This window comes from Salvelinus namaycush, chromosome 39, assembly GCF_016432855.1.
Source record: "Salvelinus namaycush isolate Seneca chromosome 39, SaNama_1.0, whole genome shotgun sequence".
Taxonomy (NCBI): Eukaryota; Metazoa; Chordata; class Actinopteri; order Salmoniformes; family Salmonidae; genus Salvelinus; species Salvelinus namaycush.
This window is the reverse complement of record NC_052345.1, coordinates 14731798-14738277: the sequence shown is the minus strand read 5'-3', so window position 1 is coordinate 14738277 and position 6480 is coordinate 14731798.

The window sequence follows — 6480 nt, the reverse complement described above, 5'->3', positions numbered from 1 at the left end:
TTGGTTAAAGGGTGACCTGATATGGCTCTCAATTAGAGGCAGGTGGTTTTCATTTCCTCTGATTGAGAGCCATATTAAGGTAGGTGTTTTCACATTGATTGTTGTGGGTGGTTGTCTCCTGTGTCAGTGTCTGTGTATGTTACGCCACACGGGACTGTTTTCGGTTTTGTTTGTTCGTTCGTTTTATGTAGTCATTTTTCCTGTTCATGCGTTCTTCGTGTTTCATGTAAGTTCGTTGTCCAGGTCTGTCTACATCGTTTTATTGTTTTGTAATTATTCAAGTGTTCGTCGTGTTTTCTGTTTTGTTTATTAAATATCATGTCTTATCACAACGCTGCGTCTTGGTTCAATCCATGCTCCTCCTCTTCGGATGAAGAGGAAGAGGAAAGCCGTTACACGAATAATAGTGAAGACACCAAAACCATGAAATTACGCATATGGAATCATGTGGTAACCAAAAAAGTGTAAAACAAATAAAAAAATGTTTTATATTTGAGATTCTTCAAAGTAGTCACCTTTTGCCTTGATGACAGCTTTGCACACTCTTGGCATTCTTTCAACCAGCTTCATGAGGTAGTCACCTGGAATGCATTTCAATTAACAGGTGTGTTTTGTTAAAAGTTAATTTGTGGGATTTCTTTCCTTATTAAATTAATGTGTTTGAGCCAATCAGTTGTGTTGTGACAAGGTAGCGGTGGTCTACAGAAGATGGCCCAGTTTGGTAAATCCATATTATGGCAAGAACAGCTTAAATAAGCAAAGAGAAATGACAGTCCATCATTATTTTAAGACATGAAGGTCAGTTTATCTGGAAAATATCAAGAACTTTTAAAGTTTCTTCAAGTGCAGTCGCAAAAACCATCAAGCACTATAATGAAACTGGCTCTTATGAGGACTGCCTCAGGGTAGGTAGCAACACATCTGCCACACTGATCCTCAACACTGGAGCTCCCCAGGGGTGCGTGCTCAGTCCCCTCCTGTACTGCCTGTTCACCCACGACTGCATGGCCAGGCATAAGTCCAACACCATCATTAAGTTTGCAGACGACACAACAGTGGTAGGCCTGATCACCGACAACGACGAGACAGCCTATAGGGAGGAGGTCAGAGACCTGGCCGGGTGGTGCCAGAATAACAACCTATCCCTCAACGTAACCAAGACTAAGGAGATGATTGTAGACTGTGGAAAAGGAGCACCGAGCACGTCTCCATTCTCATCGACGGGGCTGTAGTGGAGCAGGTTGAGAGCTTCAAATTCCTTGGTGTCCACATCAACAACAAACTAGAATGGTCCAAACACACCAAGACAGTTGTGAAGAGGGCACGACAAAGCCTATTCCCCCTCAGGAAACTAAAAAGATTTGTCATGGGTCCTGAGATCCTCAGGTTCTACAGCTGCAACATCGAGAGCATCCTGACCGGTTGCATCACTGCCTGGTACGGCAATTGCTCGGCCTCTGACCACAAGGCATTTAAGAGGGTACGGCCCAATACATCACTGGGGCAAAGCTGTCTGCCATCCAGGACCTCAACACCAGGCGGTGTCAGAGGAAGGCCCTAAAAATTGTCAAAGGCCCCAGCCACCGCAGTCATAGACTGTTCTCTCTATTACCGCATGGCAAGCGGTACCGGAGTGCCAAGTCTAGGACAAAAAGGCTTCTCAACAGTTTTTACCTCCAAGCCATAAGACTTCTGAACAGGTAACCAATGGTTACCTGGACTATTTACATTGTGTGCCCCCCCAACCCCTCTTTTACGCTGCTGCTACTCTCTGTTTATCTTATATGCATAGTAACTTTAACCATACATCCATGTACATACTACCTCAATTGGCCCGACCAACCAGTGCTCCCGCACATTGGCTAACTGGGCTATCTGCATTGTGTCCCACCTCCCGCCAACCCCTCCTTTTACGCTACTGCTACTCTCTGTTCATCATATATGCATAGTCACTTTAACCATACCTACATGTACATACTACCTCAATAAGCCTGACTAACCGGTGTCTGTATATAGCCTTGCTACTCTTATTTTCAAATGTATTTTTACTGTTGTTTTATTTCTTTACTTACCTGCCTGCACACACACACACACACACACACACACACACACACACACACACACACACACACACACACACACACACACACACACACACACACACACACACACACACACACACACACACACACACATACCTTTTTTTCGCACTATTGCTTAGTAAGTAAGCATTTCACTGTAAGGTCTACACCTGTTGTATTCGGCGCACGTGACAAATAAACTTTGATTTGATTTGAAAGGAAGACCCAGAGGTACCTCTGCTGCAGAGGATACTTTCATTAGAGTTAACTGCACCTCAGATTGCAGCCCAAATAAAATTTTCACAGAGTTCAAGTAACAGACACATCTCAACATGAACTGTTCAGAGGAGACTGCGTGAATCAGGCCTTCATGGTTGAATTGCCGCAAAGAAACCACTACTAAAGGACATCAATAAGAAGATGAGACTTGCTTGGGCCAAGAAACATGAGCAATGACATTAGACCGGTGGAAATCTGACCTTTGGTCTGGTGAGTCCAAATTTGAGATTTTTGGTTCCAACCGCCGTGTCTTTGTGAGACGCAGAGTAGGTGAACGAATGATCTCCGCATGTGTGTTTCCCACCGTGAAGCATGGAGGAGGAGGTGTGATGGTGTGGGGGTGCTTTACTGGTGACACAGTCTGTGATTTATTTAGAATTCAAGGCACACTTAACCAGCATGGCTACCACACCATTCTGCAGTGATACACCATCCCATTTGGTTTGCTCTTAGTGGGACTATCATTTGTTTTTCAACAGGACAATAACCCAAAACACACCTCCAGGCTGTGTAAGGGCTATTTGTCCAAGGAGAGTGATGGAGTGCTGCCTCAGATTATTATTATTATTTTTTAAATATAACCTTTATTTAACAAGGCAAGTCAGTTAAGAACAAATCCTTATTTACAATGATGGCCTACACCGGTCAAACCCGGACGCCGCTGGGCCAATTGTGCGCCACCCTATGGGACTCCCAATCAGGGCCGGTTGTGATACAGCCTGGATTCAAACCAGGGTGTCTATAGTGACGCCACTAGCACTGAGATGCAGTGCCTTACACCACTGCGCCACTCGGGAGATGACCTGTCCTCCACAATCACCCGACCTCAATCCAATTGAAATGGTTTGTGGATGAGTTGGACAGCAGAGTGGAGGAAATGCAGCCAACAAGTGCTCAGCATTTTGGGGAACTCCATCCAGATTGTTGGAAAAGCATTCCTCATTAAGCTGGTTGAGAGAATGCCAAGAGTGTGCAAAGCTGTCATCAAGGAAAAGGGGGCCTACTTTGAAGAATATCAAATAGAAAATATACTTTTTTGTGTTATTTCATACTTTTGATGTCTTCACTAGTATTCTACAATGTAGAAAATAGTAAAAATAAATAAAAACCCTTGAATGAGTAGGTGTATCCAAACTTTTAACTGGTATTGTATATATAACAGTTGTCAGAAACCACATACCACTGGAACTTTTCAGCATTTGCTGTTGCCCATGAGGCACCAGTAGTGTCAATTCTCCCAATTTGTGTAATTATCAATCAAAGCAATTTCCTGAACGAAAAATAAGTTAGACCTTGATTCAGTCAATAGATGTCACTGTGAGCCCTAATCCATTGTGCATCGTATGTTCTCCATGGTCGATTGATTACTTCTGTCTCTCAGAGGAGGCTGTTGGCACCTTAATTGGGGAGAACTGGCTTGTGGTAATGGCCATGGTTTCCAGGTGTTTAATGCCATCCCATTTGCTCTGTTCTGGACAATTTTATGAGCAGTTCTCCTCTCAGCAGGCTCCACTGCTGTCTGTGTAAGTAAATTGTGCTTGTACACCTGCATTGCTTGCTGTTTGGGGTTTTAGGCTGGGTTTCTGTACAGCACTTTGAGATATCAGCTGATGTACGAAGGGCTATATAAATACATTTGATTTGATTTGATTTAAATTGCTGCTGGGTAACTTGTTTTACATTTGTGGAAGAGAGGGAGACAGGAAACTTTACAGGGACACTTGGGCAGATAGAGAAAATTAGACAAAGGCCTGGGTCATCAAAAGAGGGAAGTAACAATGACTGGATGTATGCTTTTCTACCATTGACACCCACCCCACCTCTCTACCCTTCTATACTCCCCTTTCAACCTTGGAGTCAGTTCTGTTGTTTCTATTACAGTTTACTCTCAACATTGACAAATATCTCTTTTGCATCATTGTTTTTAATGCAGAGACATACAAACCTGTCATCTTTACAACAAACAACCTGATAAGCATATCTGGGCATATTCATTGAGAGCACAGCCTGCTTTATAAGTATCAAGTCTCTCCACACACAGAGAGAGAGAGAGAGAGAGAGAGAGAGAGAGAGAGAGAGAGAGAGAGAGAGAGAGAGAGAGAGAGAGAGAGTGAGAGAGAGAGAGAGAGAGAAAGAGAGAGAGAGAGAGAGAGAGAGAGAGAGAGAAAGGGGAAGTGAGTGCTGATTCTGGATGAGAATCACACCTGTTCTGGTGGTCTGACACCGGCTTGAGCAGCGAGTCGTGACTCACTGTGTCCCTGGTCTGTCTGACATGTGGCTGGCTCGTCAACTTATTGCCTGCTTGCTGTTACTGATAAGACTAGCTATATGTACATATCTACCTCAATGACCTCGTTCGTACCCCTGCACAACGACTCGGTACGGGTACCCCGTGTAAATAGCCAAGTTATCATTACTTATTATGTATTTATTCCTTGTGTTATTATTTTTCAATGATTTATATTTTTTGTCTCTCTGCGTTGTTGGGAAAGCCCGTAAGTAAGCATTTCACTGTTAGTCTACACCTGTTGTTATGAGGTATGTGAGTTGGCCCTAAGGTTACTGGTGTGACTGACTGATACTCAGGTGAAGGTGAACAGAAGCAGTTTCGATTGGTTTGAGGATTTCTTATCTGGATAGGGGTAGGCAAGTTCTCTCCTAAGGGACCTTCTGCACTTTAGGAATTGCTTACTGTGTGCCAGACTTCTAGTTTCATATTAAGTGGAACTGAAGACGTATACTGTAGCAGGAGAACAAGACTATTGACTGGGTGACGAGCCACAATAGTGACCTGCTTTAGCCACCAGAGGGCGTCTTCTAGTAAAAACAAAAGCAGAATGAAATCTATCAGTCAATTGCCCCAGCCTCCGGGTTGGACAATGGATCTCAAAATCCCATAATGTGATTGGAACTTTCTCCCAAATCAAATCAAGCGTGTTTTTACATTTAGCTCCCCCTTTCATATGCAAGCACAGTTCCCCATTAAAGTCACACTGTATGTACATAAAACACAGCCGAAACATTGGTATTAATGAAAAATAATCAAGCGGAAATAAATTATAATTCCTACTATCAATCCTACATGCTCTTTATTAATGACTGTCTACTTGTGCAATAATGTCTCCTCTATGGACAGACATGCTTCAGCAGAGCCACAGAACATGTCTACAGAGCAGTCTCACAGCACATGTATCATAGCAACAACATCTCCTTGACTTCTGGGAGCGCTAGATAAATACTGTAAGTTGAAATCCAGGACAGAGCAACAGTTTCACTTTGAGGAGTTGTGAAGAGGGGAGTGTACTGTGAAGTGCTGTCTTTCTTTGAAGCTGTGAACTTCTCAAACTACAGCCTAAAACGAGACACATGAACTTTGACATCATAAGGATCGTTTTTTTTATTAGCACATAGACTGTATTAAGAAGACGGTCCTTTTCTGTAGTGGCTCTTGCTATTTCTTTCACAAGGTACAGTCCACACATGACCAGATCAGCTTTAATTATCTTATTTTATTTTTTAACCTCAGTACAGTTTACAGGAAAACAAAACGCACAGCAGAATCTGTCAGTTCACTTACAGTGAAGGTAAAATGTACTCAGTACTATGTCCAACTAATACTGCTGTACATACAGAGGACATTTGGACATACTGTAGTATATCACATCCTAAAAGCAGCAGGCATTGCAAAGGTAACGCCAAATATTGACTGCCTATTACCACTTCTATTGACACTTTGTTGAATAGTCATCAAAAATAAAATGAAAAATACATATGTTTTTTAGAAAAGTTATTCCGTGGCTTAGTGAAGTAGAATAAAATGTAGTCCCACATAAAACATAGATTTCCATAATTTTAGATGGAAAAATAACTATTGATCAATGATTATCTTTCAGATAATCTTGATTTCTTATACTTTTGGCACTTGTCTTATACTTTTGGCACTTTGGCACTTGTCATAAATAAATGTTGGCACTTGAGTCAAGGTATGATAAAACATTTTAAATGCTACTTTACTGAAATTGTAACGGTTTCTCTCCTCCTCTTCGTCTGAAGAGGAGGAGTAGGGATCAGACCAAAATGCAGCGGGTTGTGAAGACATAAATAATATTTATTAACAGAA